General features: G+C 38.3%; 1 long non-coding RNA gene across 1 annotated transcript; it reads left to right on the top strand.

The window, feature by feature from the left end:
• Positions 1-12,751: 12,751 nt before the first annotated feature.
• Positions 12,752-17,097, top strand: LOC105491882 (uncharacterized). The gene is made up of 3 exons (XR_011606593.1): positions 12,752-12,952; positions 16,184-16,372; positions 16,593-17,097. It is a non-coding gene; the product is annotated as an uncharacterized lncRNA (long non-coding RNA).
• Positions 17,098-19,150: the final 2,053 nt, after the last annotated feature.

Genomic DNA, 19,150 nt, shown 5'->3' with positions numbered 1-19,150 from the left:
ACTGACAGAAAACTCTAGGACAGCCTGCTGTGGTTAGGAAGAAGAAGCTCCAAGAATTCACAGTGACAGAGAATATGTTGCATAACAGATAGAAAAGGTTTTCGCAGAAATAAATTGCTTAAAACTTTCTAAACAATTTACAGAATGCATGATGGGGACTGAATAAAAAGGATCATGAAACTAAAACCAGACAGGTTTGCACAGCTCAAATCCAACGAGCAGGGGCACCATGATCTTGCACTCCCAGTGGGGTCAGGACAGAGAACAGTCATTTCATCATATTGCTTAAGAGATGAGGCCAGTTACATAAAAAAGAAAACCTGAAGACAGCTACTGTTATCCAACGTAATAGGTTTTGGTGAACTCCTACTGTTATTATAATTTTTTGGTATACAAACCAGTAAAATGAACTACATACAGTCCTAATTACAAAATATCTATTCAACCTTTCTCCACCATTTCTTTTCCCTTCATGAAGTCCAACCAAACTTTATTCTAGCTATTGTATTTATGTGTATACAAACGAGAAAATTCTACTAAATTTGACTTCTGCTACAGTGAAAATTCTGGTAGAGTCTGTGAAACTAGATTTAATGAAACTTATTGTATCCTTTTCATTTTGTATACAAATATTTTTGTAAAATTTTAGCTTTCAAAATCTTAGCTTTATCATGGCATGCTGCAAAGTAGATGATACTGAACAGAGAGCAAATTTTATTCACATTTACATAAAACATGCACACAGTGCCCCCCACAGGGCAATTGGCTAGCACTCCTGTACCATTTCTAAGACTTTGATAGGAGGGTATCTGAAAAGTTGACCTAAAAGATGGGGAAGAGGATAAGTAACTATTAGCTAATAAATAGGGAACATGTCAGTTTGTGGAGTTCGAAGTAAAGGAAAATATCTGTGCTGGCTGTTCTGGTCCCCAGATATAGCCTTAGACCCACAAGAGCTGTGAATCCTTAGAAATGACCCCATCCTGGAGAGAGCATAGTGGGAGACCTGGAACAGAATCTAGGTTGACTTAATTATGTCGAAAAATACAGGCAGGTTTTTTTTTTCTCTGTTAAAGACACCATTTTTGCTTATTCATAGATTTAATCCTTTATGGCCTAAGGGAAAAAACGTTAAGCCCTAGGCTAATAGGAAATAATTTATTTCTGTGATTTTATTAAAGTGTTGGAAAATAAACATCCTGAGAACTAGGGGAAAAGAAAAAAAATTGAGCTATTTAGATTTGAGTGGAAAGCAGGAGTTAGCTTATAATTACTTCAAAATACATAGTCTGTTATATAACATACACTTACCAATTGTTCCCTGTCTCACAATGAACTGAAGGACAGAAAAGAAAAATGAGATTTAGGTTAAGACTAGGAACAAGCATCTTAAAGCACTATTAAAAACAAAAAACAAAGTTTCTCAAAGGAACACACAAATTACTTTTCAAGGAGTATATTAGTCTGGTCTCACACTGCTATAAAGTAATACCCGAGACTGGGTAATTTATAAAGAAAAGAGGCTTAATTCGCTCACAGTTCTGTGGGTTGTACAGGAAGCATGACTGGGGAGGCCTCAAGAAACTTACAATCATGGCAGAAGGAGAAGGCACACTTTTAAACACCCAGATTTCTTGAGAACTCTATCATGAGACCAACACTAGTCAGATGGGGCTAAACCACTAGAAACCGCCCCCAAGATCCAATCACCTCCCAGCAGGCCCCACCTCTAAACTTGGGGATTACCATTTAAAACAAGATTTGGTTGAGGACACAGATCCAAGCCATATCAAAGAGTGTTTTGCATAGAATAGTGTTTCCCTTGTCTAATATTTCTATACATTTGTCAGTGTGTTACACGTGTGAACATGTAATATCCCACATAGTTCATCTCACAATATCTGCCAAAAGAAGAAGCCAAAAGTTTGAAAATTTACGCTGAAACTATTTGCCATTAATTGTCACAACGAAACAAACACAGATGTGCTAATCCCCACAATCTCTGTGCAATATTAGTTTCCTGAAACACAGTTTCTTCCCATTTGATTTTAAAACCTCTGTTTACAATTTCTGACAAATACAAACATGTTTATCTTACATGTGTTTACATTTGGATACATACATTTAAATGATGACAGCTTAGCATTTTCTCTTGAATTATAAACAATTCCATGAATACACCACTCTTCTAAAATTAAACAAAATAATCTTGGCCTGTTTTTTAGTTGCTTGTCAGCTGATAAAAAGCAAATACAGGCTGGATGCAATGGCTCACGCCTGTAATGGGGGGCTGAGGCAGGAGGATTGCTTGAGCCCAGGAGCTCCAGGCTGCAGTGAGCTGTAATCACGCCACTGCACTCTATCCTGGGCAACAGGGTGAGACCCTGCCTCAGAAAGAAAAGTAAATACATGTGGCACACACCTGTATAAAGTCACCGGACTCATTTTCTGTAGCTAGAAACAAGCATAAAATTTATACCTGCTTTTCTGACTTTAATAAACAAAAAAACTCCAGGAGATAAGATCATCCATTTCACTATTATTTTCTGCCTTTTTCTTAAAAGTCAGATCTCCTTTTACCTGAGCCAAGGTGAGTGAAGACTTCCTGCTAAACTCAGATGGCAGTTACTACAGTGATTCTCCCTGAGAATCTTACAACCTGGGGTAGAAATTTGCTGGTCTCAGTTTATTCATTTATATTTAAATAATGAGTTCATAGAAAAGCAAATTTAAACATGTTATGCAGCATATTGCATTACATTTAATAATACAAACCTTACCAAATTATTACTAAGTAATTTCAACTGTAATCAAGCAAGATTCAAGGGATGAAATCATCAAACTTGATTTTTGTCTCTTCTTACCTCTTTAAAATTGTTCCGGTAAAGCCTGTTCTTTAATGACTCCCATCATTTCCAGGGCATAAATAAATCTCTTTTATATGTCCAGGGCGCTGTCTAACCGAAGATGTTGGATTCTTAAACTCCCTTCATCATGACCCCAATTCCTGACTCTCAGGAGTGCAGTTGGAGCGAGCCTTGGAGGGTGCAGGTTTTCCCTCTCATTTTGCCCACTCTCCCCATTTTTCATGGCTTTGCTTTTCCTCCCTGCCTCACATCTGCAGGTTTTACCCCATCATGACCTCTGGAAGGAGAGGTCACATGGAGTCTGCCCCTGTGCCGCTGAGTTCCTCAAAGATGGACCCTGTTCTTTCCTTCCCCTTACTTAGGCTCTTTCCTATCCTGCTGACAGTGGCAGGTGCCCAGTCTCTGTTGCTCACAACCTTCCCTGTTGCTCTCTTCTTGCTGCCCCACAAACTTGGGAGAGTTCAGAGTGGTCTCCCATAATCATATTATTATTATGGGATCCCATGCTGGACGTTAATCATAGTATAATTTTGACTCTAGCCGCCGTATCTTTACTGAGCCATCAGCGCTGGTGGCAGGAAAACCAAACACTTACCTGTGTTTCTCAGGCATGACTCGGACTTCAGTGGATCCAGAAGTGGCCTATCTGTCTCTGAGAGCTTCTTAAGTATCTCCTTCTTGAGGTGGATCTGCCACTGACACCAGTAATGGTCTCGTGATTTAACTTTCCTGACCCTTTGTACCTAAAATATGGAGGAGAGACTAGGTTAGAAGCAATCTCGCATCTTTACAAATATTGCATGTCTGTATTTCTCAGCTGAAATAGAAACCAAAATAGTTCAATTTTAATGTCCTAATATATATAGTAAAAGTTGGTGACTTCGGGGCACAAAAAGAGGAAATAAATCATTCATTTCTCTGAGTTACGACAAATATTTCTCAAATGCAGTTTATTTGGGGAGAAGGAATTCAGGGAGAAGGCTCCAATGAACTACTTCTGAAAGATCTTTAATGAACAGAAGAATTAAAATTAATATGTGTTATCAATGCATTGGTTTTATTAAACATAATTTAAGATCGTTGGATTTTTTTCAAAAATACCAAAAATTAGGCATTGTTTCTCCAAAAACAGAAGTAAGTTATGGTAACAGATAAAGAGTTCCATGATTTAGAGAGTAAGGGATAGGCAGAGAACTAGAAAGAAAACAAAATATCAGTAAAGAGAGTAATTAGATATTTTATGGAGAGGAAGCAACACAGTGATGACTATTTGGTGCAGAAATACTGGAACAAGGTATGGGTAGAGGTTCTTGCTTTGCAGAATAGACTGATGATGGGTGATACCTTCACAGATGTTCTCAAAGCCCCCTCCCACTGCTGACCCCACATCGAGAAGCTCAGCCTCCACTTTTCTCAAACTCATCCTTCCCCTAACTCCTGCCACCACATCACTGTCGAAGACCCCTGGCCTAGAAGAGCCTAGCTGACCCCTCAGGGCTCTGCCTCACCCAGCTCCGAGAACGCAGCTGTGTTGCAGCACACTACTTTCAAATCAGCATTCCTAAAACACATTTATTACAACTTGTCCTCTTGTAAATTCATCAGTGCTTCTCGGCAAAACATTTCTGTAAAAATGCTCTCCACGTTCTTCCTCTACCCCTTATTTTCCACAATTATCTTCTCCTCCCCTACAGGCAGAGGCCACCAAAGATCAGCCCCGCATTTTACTAAACACTATTTTTATTTATCCAATCGCTGTAAAACAGTAACAACGATATTGACCCATGCATTCCACATAACAAAATCCAGTATGAGAACTACCTGGGGGCCCCTTTGCCTGGGCTCACAACATGGTACCACAATATATGGCATGTTAGAGATTAAGAAAACGCAGGAGCAAGTTCACTCTGACCTTCCTTTGCCTTTCTCCCCAAAAGCAGGCCATAAAGGAATTTTCTGACCAACCTTGCCTGAAATACCCTCATTCCAGATGGGTCCTGCCCTATACCCAGAAGCCAGGGGAACTTTGAACACACAGGCCCTGCTAAAGTCACCCTAGTTTGTCCAAACCTGTTCCCTCATGGTTGTCCTTTCTTCATTGAACCAAAGCATAAACATGCACAACTTTCCCTGGGTCTTTGGGTTTCATTTCTAAAGGCTCCCATGTCATATAAAATTTTGATTAAATAAATGTGTTGGGCTTTTGGGTTTTTCTCTCATTGATCTGTCTTTTGTTGTGGGATGTCAGTATGAACCTTGCAATGGGAAAGGGAAAGATTTCTTTCTCCCTTACACATATTAGCATTCAAATCTACTGCATTACCGGGTTTGCTTTTGAGGTCAAATTCAAATATTACCTCCTTCTTAAAACTGTCATTGATTCACACACTTCCCTGGTCAGAAGAAATTCCTCACTCCTCTATCCTCTCAATGCCTGTAAGGGTATCTTTCCTCTCTTCTTCAAACTCTCTAGCACACAATTTGTGCATCTGGCTTTTTATTTACCAGATTTAAAAAATGTAACAGTAGTTCCTAAATAAATATTATTGGATTAAATGTGCTATTTGTACTGGTACCACGCACTAAAGTATTAGACTGATGCAAATGTACTTGTGTATTTTGCCATTGTAATTGCAAAAAACACAATAATTTTTGCACCAACCTACTACTAAAGCATATGTTGTGAAGTGTGTGTGTGTGTAGTATGTTGAGAAAAATCTAGCAACTTCCTTTAGTGATCTGTTTTTAATAGAAATTGGGTTTACACTCCCAATCCTACTGACTCCTGCTTCTAATCAAATCGTAAAATAGAGACAGATTTGGTTTTTGGAAATTTTTCTTTCAAATATGTAATACTTCAAAATGAGAAGAAAAGATAACTCACAGTTATGTAGGAATGGCAGAGCCTCTCAGCCTGCAGGCTGCTGCTTCCCACGCACCTTGTGCTTTGCCTAATTCATACCGTATAAGCGCACAGTGATGAATATGCATTGTTTCTTGGTGAGCACAGGGTGGTCCCACAGAGGAACACTGATTCTTGTTCTCTAATTTGCGCTGTGCTCTTGAAAGCATTTAACACGTTCCACACCTTGGATTATATCCTTTTCCAAAAATAGCTTTAAAAAATACATTTTGCTGGAAGTATCCTACATTCTCTTTTTATACATAAAAATAAAATAAAAATCTGACACTTCATGGTATTCTGCAATATTTTATGTAGAACTTTGTACTGTTGTTTTCAACGTTCAAATAATGGGAGGAAATTTACACCTGGACTCCACAGTCTCCCGTGACTTGTGGAGAAAGGATTTGTAGCAAATCAATCTATGACCAGAAGATAGATACGGGTACATTTTCCTCAATTCGAGAAGCAACATTAATCTACTGTCAGCGGCAATGGAAAAACAATGCAGAGAAAGATTGTGGAAGACAAAGCCAGAGGAGAACAGGAGCTGGAATCCTCTACCAAGGGCGGCAGCTCCGATGTGGGATTCATTAATGCAGTTAGAGAAAGACAATGCTTTGGTTTTAGTCTGGCATCCCCTGGTGAAGACAATTTTGTATGGGATTTAGCGTTGTCATCAGACTTCTTAAGCCCTGCAGGGGAATTAATACCGTATTAGGGGATTCTTCTGCAGTTTTTGCCTCCAGTGTTGTTTTTTTAGGTGAGTTTCAGGCTCCTTCCATTCTAATGAAGGCTTTAAGAATTCTCTTGGGAGCATTGTAAGTTAGAACTGAAACTTATGCAAATATTTTTCCCTGTAGCAGTTTGGGTGTACTACAGTCTCTAGCTTCCAGTCTTTGCTCGCTGAAATGAATGTTTCAACAGCTTCATGCCAGTCTGGTCACCACAAAACCCTAAGTTGTGTGTAATATTTTATGCTAGTGATCAGTTGCATGCAACACAAATAAGACTGTTAGGCTCATAAAGTTGTTCGGCTGACATAGTTCAAAGGAACCTCTTCTAAAATAAAACCTTTCTTAAGGTTAAAAATGCATTTTTCATAGTACAGAAAAATAAACAATAACTCTGTGAATGCTATTTATTGTTGACTTTAAAAATCACACATTTTTGTCTTTGATTTTTATCATGCCCTTATTTGAATATGACAATATTTTCTTGATTAAATAGTCTTGGCACCCTTATCAAGCATCATTTGACCGTGTATGTAAGGGTCTATTTCTGGGCTCTTCTCTCCCATTGGCCTATATGTCTGTTTTTGTCAGTAACCACAGTGTTTGATTACTACAGCTCTGTAGTAAATTTTGAAAGAAGGAAGTGTGAGCCCTTCAACTATGTTCTTCTTTTTTAAAATTATTTTGAGCTGAGCACAGTGGCTCACACTGTGGGAGGCCAAATTAGGGAGCTCACTTCCGCCTAGGAGTTCTAGGCTAGCCAGGGGCATAAAGCAAGACCTCATCCTTCCAAAAAAAAAAAAAAAAGATGTTGGCTATTCAGGATCCCCTAATACTTCATACAAATTTTAGGAAAATTCATTTCTATTTCTGCAAAAAAATGCTGTTGGGATTTGTACAGAGATTGCACTACATTTGATCTTTCTGGGTAGTATTGGCATCCTTAACAATAGTCTTCAAATTCATGGAAATGATATTTTTTCCATTAATTGTGTGTCTTCTTTATTTCCTTTTGGCAGTATTTTGTAGTTGTGGCTGTGATATTTTTAGAAGTTGATTGACACTGATGAGATGCACGTGTTTTAAACTAAGAAGAAAGCGGCTCAGTTGTGCTGTCACTAACATTTTAAGCCTTGGCTTTTTTTATTTACGGAGTTGATAATATGTTTTTCAAGGGATTATAAAAAAGATAAAATGAGATAGTTTAGACTAAGCACTTATCATACACAACTTGGCACACAAATAAGTAAATTGTTGTTGTATAATAATTGTTGATATATTTGTTGTTGACACCAGTAATTAGAATTTTAGTTATTTTGGTTACTAAAGCAAGATTGAGCAAGATTAAGGGCAACTTTTTGTTTATTATTTAGCTAGAGGATATAGTAGCATAAATGTATCAAACAACTTGAAATACAGTTTTATAACAATAATGAAAATATCACTTTTTTAAAATTCTGACTGAAAGTAAAGAGATTAAAACACCAACATATGTCACTGTGAATCCAAACAAGAACACAAGAACATGCACTTTCTTTAGGCCTATTTATCATAATTACTCAGGAAAGTTCAAGAGAATAAACAGTGAATATAGCTCTAAAGCAGAAGTTTCATTTACACATAATATTTTAGACAAAGTCCAAATGAGAAACAATACATGTTTCTGAAACTAGGCCTCATAAAACTTAGAAACTAGGCCTCACATAGAAAAAATTAACACCAGGTGGCTCTGGATAGGGTCCCACCCTGCCTCGATAGGGTCCCACCCTGATAGGGTCCCACCCTGCCAATGCCGGGAAACAACCCCATGGGGTCCCACCCTGCCAATTCCGGGGGTCCCACCCTGCCTCAAAGTTCCCGGAATCAGCAACTCCAAGAAAAAAACCTCATAAGGTCCTGCTCTAACCAATTAGAACAAAACACCTTGCTCAGGCCATAGCTAGACCCAATCACCACGCGCCTAAAGCTTTGTTTGAATTTCGCGCCTTAAGCTGTGTTTGAACTTCGCGCCTTAAGCTGTGTTTGAACTTGTGTTTGCCTATATAAACAACCTGAAACAAGCACTCTGGGTCCCAGGGCCAACTTAGAGCTTGGGACCCTAGCGCGCTAGTAATAAATAACTCTCTGCTGTGAATCTTGTGTCGGTGGTCCTTCGCGGCGACCCCTGCCCAGGAGGGAATCGACAGTTCGGTTCCAACATTTCCTTTGTACTTGCAGCAAGTCAGGTAACTTCTTAGCGATCTATACTCTCCTTGATAATATTTTATAGATCATAGATTTAAATTTTTGTTATTTATTTATAGTCTACTACCATTCCATTATGTTTCCGTCTTGGAATCTCTAGAACCAATATTTTAAGAGAAGATGATTTCCTTAAGAAATGGTGAAAAGCAGTATGTAATATACTGTATGTCTTTGCTGATTGCATTGCAAATGAATAACATAGAGTTACACCGAAGAGGTTTTTGAAGAGACAATCCATGCCATTTTAACTGAAATAAATATCTCAGTGTTAATAAAAACAATATGCAGTTTGTTTGCTATGTATTTTTAATAATACCCACTTCAGTAGTCTTGGCCAGATTGCAGATGTATACATACATTTCGTGTGTGTATTTTTAACATTGGTAAACTATTAAATTTATAAAGAAATGCCAGTCTGATTTCCTATTATCAATATAATAAAGTTTCTATATAATGGTCAAAATAGCCATTTGTTTCTTGTAAGGGAAAATGTGAAAATTAATTCTTAATATAAATTTTCCCAATGACTTATATACAGATAAATAAAATGTATTTAAGATTTAAAACTAGCACTGCCCTCCTTGCTGCAGGATTTCCATGCACCTGCTATAAAAGGGTTTGGAAAGGGAAAATTGGGTAAGTGTTTTACCCTTGAAAATTGACAGAATTAATTTAAGGGAAAAGGAAAATCAGGCATCCTGTTTTGGATTGAACTATGTCCCTCAAAAAGATATGCTGAAGTCCTAATTTCTGGTACTTGTGTATGTGACTTTATTTGGAAATAGGGTCTTTGCAGATGTAATCAAGTTAAGATGAGGTCATTCTGGAGTAGGCTGGGACTTAGCTCCCATCACTGGTGTCCTTATGAGAAGAGATACAGAGACAGCCAAAGAGGGTGCCTAGTGATGATGGCAGAGCCTGGAGTGATGCATCTACAAACAAATGAAAGCCAGGAAATGCAGGCGAGAACCAGACAATTGGAGGGAGGCTGGGGCAGCTTCTCTCCCAAAGCCCTCACACAGGAACCACACCTGTTGATATGGTTTGGATCTGTGTCCCCACCAAAATCTCATGTCAAATTGTAACCCCCAGTGTTGGAGAAGGGGCCTGGTGGGAGGTGATTGGATCATGGGGGAGGATTTCCCCCTTGCTGTTCTCATGATAGTGAGTCATCATGAGATCTGGTCATTTAAAAGTGTGTGGCATGTCCCCACTCACTCTCTACCTCCTGCTCTGGTCCTGGAACATGTGCCTGCTCTCTCTTCACCTTCCAGCATGATTGTAAGTTTCCTGAAGTCTCCCCAACCATGCTCCTATACAGCCTGTGGAACCGTGAGCCAATTTAAACCTTTTTTCTATATAAATTACTCAGTCTCATGTAGTTCTTTATAGCAATGTGAGAGCAGGCTAATGTACCTGCCCACACTTTGATTAGGGGCTTCTAGCCTCCAGGACTGTGACAGAACAAACATTTGTTGTTTTTGACTCACCTAGTTTTTGCTATATTATTATAGCAGCTTTGGGAAAGTAATACACATAAAATCAGAGTGGAGGAAATCTTAGATTTACTAACCAATGAGAAAAAGAGCAGGTTAGGCTCCAGAGACCCCAGACTCAGAGGGCCCTGTGGATCTAGCAGCCTTGCTTGCACCTGATAAGCTAAAATTTATCATGGTTTTCTTAACACAGTGGGGAAAAGGCCAATGGCATCATCAAATCCCACTTCCTAGCTTAGCAACATCAGTGAAATCGCATCACCTTTGACAACTCCAGGGAAACACATTATTTTATTACATGGATTGAGGAATGCTGAGACAGTCATTGAAACAGGCTGTGCATCAAGTCACATAATTCATCATTGCAGCCTGTGGGAGGAGCAGAGATCTTCCTTGCAAAGTTGTATGGTACTCATAGAGGCAAGTACTGTCATTAAAAATAATGGTGGCAAAAAATGGGCCAATTTCAGAACAATAACTTAATGTAAGGTCATTGATGATTTCAGTGATCATCTATAATTGCACACAACTTTTCTAATCCCTTGAATATATATTATCATGTTTGATTCTCATGGTGAACCTGCAGAAGAGAAACCTATACTAATCCCTACTTTACAATGAATTTGAATCACACGTTAAGAGGCTAATACAGGTATATGAAGTTATTGTAATGGCAATTAAAACTACTAACATCTGTTTCTGATTCAGTTATGCAAGAACATGAGGAATTATCAAAATGTAGCATTTTCCCCAAATTTGCTCCTTTAAAAATTTACCAACTAAGCTTATTCTTTTCACATAAAATTCACATATACATATAAAATATTTGTGTGTATATATGAACATAAATATGTATATATGCGTATATATTTAAGTACATACACATGTATATGTACTTTTGAAGGTACCATGTAAAGTGTGTTCATTTTGATTAGCTCATATGTTTATCTTGGTTCTTTGCATAAAAATAAAATCTAATTGCTTTTGCCATTATATTGTTCTCTATTGGCATTCCTCTGGGAACTACACAACTTTTTCCTAAAGATTCTATTTCTGTTCCTGAGATGTAGTAATGTGCTCATGAATTCAGCATTCTCTCTGATGGTTTCATTTGTATTTCTACTTTACTGCCATTGGAGGTTAGCACTCTCCCTTTACACTTGGGTTGGCAAGGAGTTCACAGAAAAAGACTCTCCCAGCATAGAAGGACCTCTGGTGGCTCCACAGCCCCTCATCTGTGTCCCTGTGGCCAGCAGGCAGCCCTTACCCATTCCAACTGCCTCCATCCTCATCCTCCTCCAAACCCACTGTTCATGGTCAGCACAGCTAAGGGCTCACTGTAGAACTTTAGGCAACATTCAGATTATTGCAGGTGCTTTTCAACAGAACATTTCCAGAAAGTTTATTTTTAATTTGCTCATTTCCATCTTCAATTATCAAAAATTTGCTTGTGACCAAATCTGGAGGATGCTAGAGCCTTGATCATATATTTGGTAAGCTGTTTATAAAGATGTCTTGGAAATTTGATTAGGATGTCCAAGTTTTACTAAAAAGCAGAAAACATTTTCCAGTATTTTTCATAGATAGATAGATAATAGATTATTTTCTAAAAGTAAAAATAAAACTGTATTCTTCGGGGTTCTCTAGAGGGACAGAACTAATAAGAGATACCTATCTAGTTCATACACACACTCACACAAACACACACACACACACACAGGAGTTTATTATGTATTAACTTACAGCATCAAAAGGTCGCACAATAGGCCATCTGCCAGCTGAGGAGCAAGGAGAGCCAGTCCGAGTCCCAAAACTAAAGAACTTGGGGTCTGATGTTTGAGGGCAGGAGGCATCCAGCATGGGAAAAAGATGTAGGCTGGGAGGCTAGGCTAGTCTTGCCTTTTCATGTTTTTCTGCCTGCTTTATATTCGCTGGCAGCTGCTTAGATTTTGCCCACCAGATTAACGGTAGATCTGCCTTTCCCAGCCCACGGACTCAACTGTTCATCTCCTTTGGCAACACCCTCACAGACACACGCAGGATCTGTACTTTGTATCCTTCAGTCCAATCAAATTGGCACTCAGTATTAGCCATCACAATAACCATACAAATAAACTATGTGATTTAAATAGTTTGTATGTTGTTGTTTAATTGTTTTGTGTCTTGATTTATTAAGAAAATTATCACTAGGAGATCCAAGGATTCTACAGTGGATGGCAGAGACGTAAGACGTGTTCCTCTATCCAATGCAGTAGTAAGCTGTAAGGACGCACGTGCATTTCCTATGCACTGTGTGAGAGTAAGATACTTAAAATGTTTATATCTGCATTCACTTTCTCTGAAATGTCTCCTAACATGCTGGTAACATAGCAGATGAGAGACAGAAGCAGAGAGTGAGAGAGAAGGCAGAAAGAAAATTCTGAAAGTAGTTCCAAAAATCTGTTTCTATTGTGCTTTTGTAAGTAGACTGTGGTACCTTAGCTTGCTTTGTTTTTCTTTTAGAATTGGAATAAGATATTTTTGAATGCTGTACTCCTGCATCACTAAGTAGAACAAGGCATGCCTGTGTGAAGCTGTTCCATTTCACACATAATCCTGTAAACATCAGAGATGTGCTGTTCATGGATCATGAAGCAAGAGCTAGCAAAATAGAATCTTACTATGACACCTTTCTATTCGCTAGATCAACAGATCTTGAGAAGAATTTGGGTAAGGCTTATTTATGGTAAAATATATTTTTATTTGAAATTATAAAAACAGGCCTTGCACAGTGGCTCATGCCTGTAATCCCAATGCTTTAGGAGGCTGAGGCAGGAGGATCACTTGGGACTAGGAGTTTGAGACCATTTCAGGCAACATAGTAGGATTCTATCTCTACAAAAACTATGTTTTTTAATTAGCTGGGTATGATGGCTTGTGCCTGTAGTCTCAGCTACTCAGGAGGTTGAGGTGGGAGGATTGCTTGAGGCCAGGAGGTTGAGGCTGCAGTGAGCTATTCTGTCTTATGACAAAAAAAGAAATAAATTGTAAAAACATTCACATAAAATAAATGCTAAATGATAATACTTTTTATTGACCTATGACCTCAGACTGTTAGCAGAAAGGCAGGTGGGGGGAGACAGAGAGAAGGTAATTAACTTGTCGTCAGATTGGTAAAAAATAATCAGGAATTGCTTAGACTATTCTAAATATGTAAAAGATAACCAATAGAAAAATAAAACACAGGTAATGTTTATAGCTATAAAGACATGTATTGAGTATCATAAAAACATTTAATAGCACTATCAGCAATATAGAGCCTAGATGTCTATTGGCCTTTTGTTGTACTAACCACTATAATACGAAAATAGTAAAACAAAACAAAACAAAACCATATAGGATATAGCCAAGCCTCCTGACACAACAGCTGTACTGGCGTTTTTCAAGGTTCTGTAGCATTTTATATGTTAATAGAACGATGCACAAGGCTTTCTGAGTGAGGTATACACAGTATCCCTTAATTTTGTACAGTTATTCACATTTCCATCTTGGAGTCTTGAAGAGTGGTGAATATACCTTACGGTAAGTCAAACCCATCTTCATCTCCAGAGTTGGGCATGATGGATTTCAGGCTTTTCTCAGCTCCTCGGCAAGCACATGATTGACCTGAGGGCATGATGCCCTGTGAGCTTGCTGGAAGCTTCTGAGGAAGTTACTACCAGCTCTCCTGGGAGAAGTTCTGGAAACAACTTTCTTTCTCTAGATGGAGAGAAAGAAGAAAGCTGTAGTGGTATTGCTACTGTGAGCCATGCTACAAACTCAAGGGAGGGAAGAATTTGGATGAGGTTTAGGATGAGGGTGCCAGAGCAGAGGCATCCTGGGTCGCTGGTGGCTTTGCTGAACTTCTAAATCAACTGACCTGGGGCCGGCATCCTCCAGGCTGCCAGGCGTGGGAGCACCTGCCTTTCCTTATCATTGAGGAAGCTGGAGCCAAATTTCCTGCTTGGGGCAAAACACATTCTATCTGACTCATTCAATGAGGAGTGTAAAACAGTTATTTTAAGAATTAGAACATCTTATATACACTTTTATTGCATTCTGGAAAACATTTTTATTGCCTATCACAGTGGAGTAAGGCAAGGAAAAGACCTTTAAAGTGTGTTTTTCAGAGATAGAAATTTTTTCCCTCTGTTGTATCTGTCATTATATACTGATAATGACAAAATGTCAAAAGCCCAATCGAACCTCAAGAATTTCTCTTTGAATTCACCAGAGCAATAAAGCATGTACGGCTCTTACATTAAAGACAGCTAGTTTGAACAATGGAAATTTAGATATGGCTAGATTTGATGCTTGACATAGTACAGATTTTATAAAAAGAATGAAAGATCAAACGTCTAAGCCATAAACACATAACAAGTTTTTTTCAAAAAACAAAAAGAAAAAAATGCTTTAAATGTATTTCTTCAGCCACCAAAAAAAGGCCTTTAAGCTATGTGGAAAATAAGTATGGAGAGGAAGCAAGTCTGCTAACAGTAACAGTGTATTTTTCTTTGAAAGGTTAATGCCAAGGTCCCAAGGAGATCGTTCCATTTTAGAATCAACATAAAACTTCACTCACCTTTTGGCGTTATTTTACTATCTTCTGTGAAAGAACTTGATTGAGAGCCCTTCATCCTGTGTGTTTATTAACTCTGACCCTGAGTCCTCTCTTCTTCCCAGCCTGGACTCCAGGGTCATGCTTTGCATTCCTTCCCCACCCATTTGCAGTCAAATTGTCTCTGCATTTCTTTACCACTTCCTCCTCATGAGACTGAGGTCTTTTTTTTTTTTTTTTTTTTTAACAAATTTTACCATTTAAATATTTTTTAGGTGTAAAGTTCAGTGCCTTTAAGTAAATTCTCACTGCTGTGCAGGCATCGCCAGTGTCCGCATCCAGGGCTTGTTCATCTTCCCCAGCTGAAACCCCACATCCCACCCCCGCCCCAGCCTCTGGTAATCACCCTTCTACTTTCTGTCTGTATGGATTTGATAACTCTAGGAAACTTACATGGACAGAATTACACAGGAAGTGTTCTTACAATGTCCTCATGCTTCACCCATGTTGCAGCACGTGTTACAGTTCCCTTCCTGGTTTTTATTTTTAATATATTTTTTTGAATTGGCACCAGTTTTACGTAGCTTTATATAAGGACACAGGACAGGAAACAGCGTATAAACGTTACAGCATCAAACACATCTTCATCAGGAACCTTCCAACCACCTAGGCATGGCTTCCCAGCCCGCAGAGGACACACTCAGCTATGAGTGATGAGAGTAAGTGGGAGCCTGTGGACCGCCCCAGCAGGGGAAGCTCAGCATAGCAACGAAACTTTATAGCAGCCCATAAGCATGGCTTCCAAGGCCCTCCAAGGACACCACTGGGTCTTAGAGCTAACCCACAGGAGCTTATGCTTTCTGAAAGTCTTTTTAAATATCCTGGACAGAAAAATGCTCAGGACTTGCATGCCTGCTTACACCTCTCAGTCCAGAGGCAGTTCACTTGCAGGAGAAGCTCCATCCTCTTTGTTTCATAGCTGCAGACACGGGTCCTTTTCCGGAAGGTTGGAGAAGCACCTCTCATGCACACTCATTGTCTCCCTGACTCTTTCATGAATTCCCACGTGATGACTGCTCTCAGCATTTGCCAAAGTCCCCGAGGGGATCCCTAACAGGTGGGCTGCTCTTGATGTGACTTTTACAGAACTATGTATTTTAGTTTATCTGAAATTTCATTTTGACTCTAGTATTATTGATGAGTGTATTGTCTAACTTGAGATTGTTGAGTGTATTACAGATCACTGTATCTCTGATTCAATTTTCCTATGTTCAAAGAACATCGTTAGTGTGACTTAAATCCTTTAAATCTGTTGAAATTTACTGTGTGGCCCATAATACGATCTATCTTTGTGAATTTTCCAGAGGTATTTGAAAAGGATCTATTGGTTGGAGCACTCTATGGCATAAGACACATTCTCCTTCACAACATAAAGTGGAAATGGGAAAGTGACGTGTCAGAAAATTAGCAACTCTGTAGAAGAAGATGATATATTTGAGAGATCAAATTATGAATATATGCTTTCAAAAACAAAAATAGAGGACCAGATGCAAGTGAGTACAAATTTTGCAAGCAGCATGATTAGGGGAAGCCGTGGGATAGCTAGGGGATTTGAAGCTAACTTCCCAAACATATAAGTAGTCACTGGTTGTGTACAAAACCGTTCTAACAGCAAAAGTAACACCTGAAATTCTGATTCTCGTATTTTAATAAATTGTGAAATGGAAAATAACAGCTTCTTCCTGTATTTCTCCTCCTTCCATTGACATTTAGAAGTGGAAATTCTCACAGACATCTATTCTGTGCAAGGCCGGTGTGAAGCAGGAAACGGAGCTATGGAAAAATGAACAAAAATCAACTTATTGATGTTCCAGTTGTTAACAGCCTAGAAACTCAGCAGTGTTTTGAGGGAGATCTGAGATTATACTGCTCTATGAATTTGATTTGGTTTTTGTCTTGAATGGCGTTTACTCTGAAGGAGTCAGAGTAAGTTGTGCTTTTGTTAATAATGTGGGATGCTAATGTCTTTAATGTCAGTGAGTGTCGCCATCTCAGGTTCTTCTGTCAATACCACATATTAATGAAAATGTGGCGCCCATGGAAATGAGTGTGAGAGACTGTGCAGGGCAGACCTTGTACACAAAGGGTGGTGCACAGCATCTGAGTACAAGCCAAGATCCATCAACAAGAGAAGAGAGAGGTGAGATTAGAAGGAAGGAAATAACCAGGCCCATCAGAGAGCTTTTGAAAATTGTCTCATAACTGCCTTGAATGGAAATAAAAGATATATGAATTTACTTTTCTACTAATGTCTCTTATTTTATAATATTCTACTTTTCCTGATTGGAGCATATGAAACTATCCAAATTCAAGCATTATAAAATTTAAAGATGGGTTATGTAAAAGTCAAAATCTTCCAAATTGCTGTAGCACCCTAGAAAGAATTAATATCTAACATTTTAAATATATATATTTTTTTCTTGTATACTTACAGGTATATATTATATTTTTTAATAAAAAGTAGATCATATCTCATACACTGTGGGGCAAAATGTTATTTTCTTTTAGCTATTTTACTTGCACATGATTTCATGTTAAGAAATATAGCTGTCCATAATTCTTTTTAAGCAGAATATGGTAGTTTTTTTGGTAAGAATATGCTTAAAATTTATTATGTTTTATTAAAATTTTTCTGATGAATATGTGAATTATTTCTAACACGTCACTAATTTAAACAGTGCTGCATTTTGATATATATTATTTAGACACTTAAGAAAATATTTCTAGAGGATAAATTCCTGGAAATAGAAATGTCAGGTTATACAGCAGATACTTTTAAGGTTTTATGAGACATTACCAAAATGCTTTCTAAAATGTAGTATCAATTCATTCTTCCATTAAGATTGTAGAAGAGTGCCTGTTTCTCAACAGCTTTCCAGCAGGGACACCATCATTTCTATAGTTAAAAAAAATTAATAGTCCAGAAGTGATACATTTATTGGTAAGTTATCAATTCTGTAAATTTTAGTAAGCTTGGGCATGCATTAATAAGTTAATAGGCTCCATTCTTTTTCAGTGACTTGCCTATTCATATCATTGCCAATGTATTATAATACTGTATTCTTGCCAGAAATCCAGATGTGATTTTGTTAACAGGATTTCCTAGGCAGTAGAATGAACCTTCTACGTGTCCACAAAATATGTAACACAGAACTGGCCAATATGAGATCTGCAATAATTATACTCAACAATTGTTGTAGATTTAATAATAATTAAGCATAAACATTTTTCTAATGGCCCTCTAACTTTCCTTAGAGTTGCTATATTGTTTTGTAAAAAAGTACTAACTATAGAATTTTGCCACTATTTACTTCCAGAAGAAGTTTATTTCCTTTATAAAAACTATTCTATATTCTAGTCTTTGGTTTAACCAACACAATTGTCTGAAGTTTGCAGAGTGCTATACAGATGTATACTTAGTAATATGAAAATTACTCCTAAAAGGGTCAAAGTATTATTGATGTAGTTTGTATATTTGTGCCCCCAAAATCTCATGTTGAATTACAGTCCTCAGTGTTGGAGGTGGGGCCCGGTGGGAGGTGACTGGATCACGGAGGTGGATTTCTCATGAATGGTTTAGTGCCATCTCCTTAGTGCTATCCTCGGGAGAGTGAGTGAGTGCTCTTGAGATCTGGCCATTTAAAAGAGTGTGGCACCTCCCTCTATCTCACTTGTTCCTGCTCTGGCCATATGACTGTCTGTTCCCCATTCGCCTTCTGCCATGATTGGAGGCTTCCTGAGGCCTCCCCAGAAGTCTTCTAGATGCTTACACTATGCTTCCCGTACAACCTGCAGAACCGTGAACCAATTAAATGTTTCTTCTTTATAAATTACCCAGTCTCAGGTATTTCTTTATAGCAATGCAAGAACAGCCTAACACAATTTCCTAGCAAAATTCTCCCTCCTGTGACAAGATAATTATGTTCTAAAGGATAAAGTCTAGATTTGTTCCAGGCCCTAGTCATCCATCTGGGTTATCCCTGTGTTATAGGACAAATCTGCTCTTTATATCTTTAAATGTCTTTCTAATATGCTTTTTATTATTCTCAAAATGTGTGTCTGTCACACACAACTCTTTAATGAACTGACCATCTTGCATTATGTACAAAAGTGTAACCACTGAACTGAACAGTTGTCATCAAAGAGTTTCCATGTTCCACCACACATGCTGTCCATTTAAAGACCCTTCTGTCCCAAGGGCTATGCCTAGAAACACATTTAAGGATTGGTATTCCCCAGAGTCACTGCAGAACAAAAACCCTACCAGCACT

The sequence above is a fragment of the Macaca nemestrina genome, chromosome 8, assembly GCF_043159975.1.
Source record: "Macaca nemestrina isolate mMacNem1 chromosome 8, mMacNem.hap1, whole genome shotgun sequence".
Classification (NCBI taxonomy): Eukaryota; Metazoa; Chordata; class Mammalia; order Primates; family Cercopithecidae; genus Macaca; species Macaca nemestrina.
The sequence above is the reverse complement of the archived record's forward strand: the minus strand, read 5'-3'. Positions and strand labels throughout refer to the sequence as shown.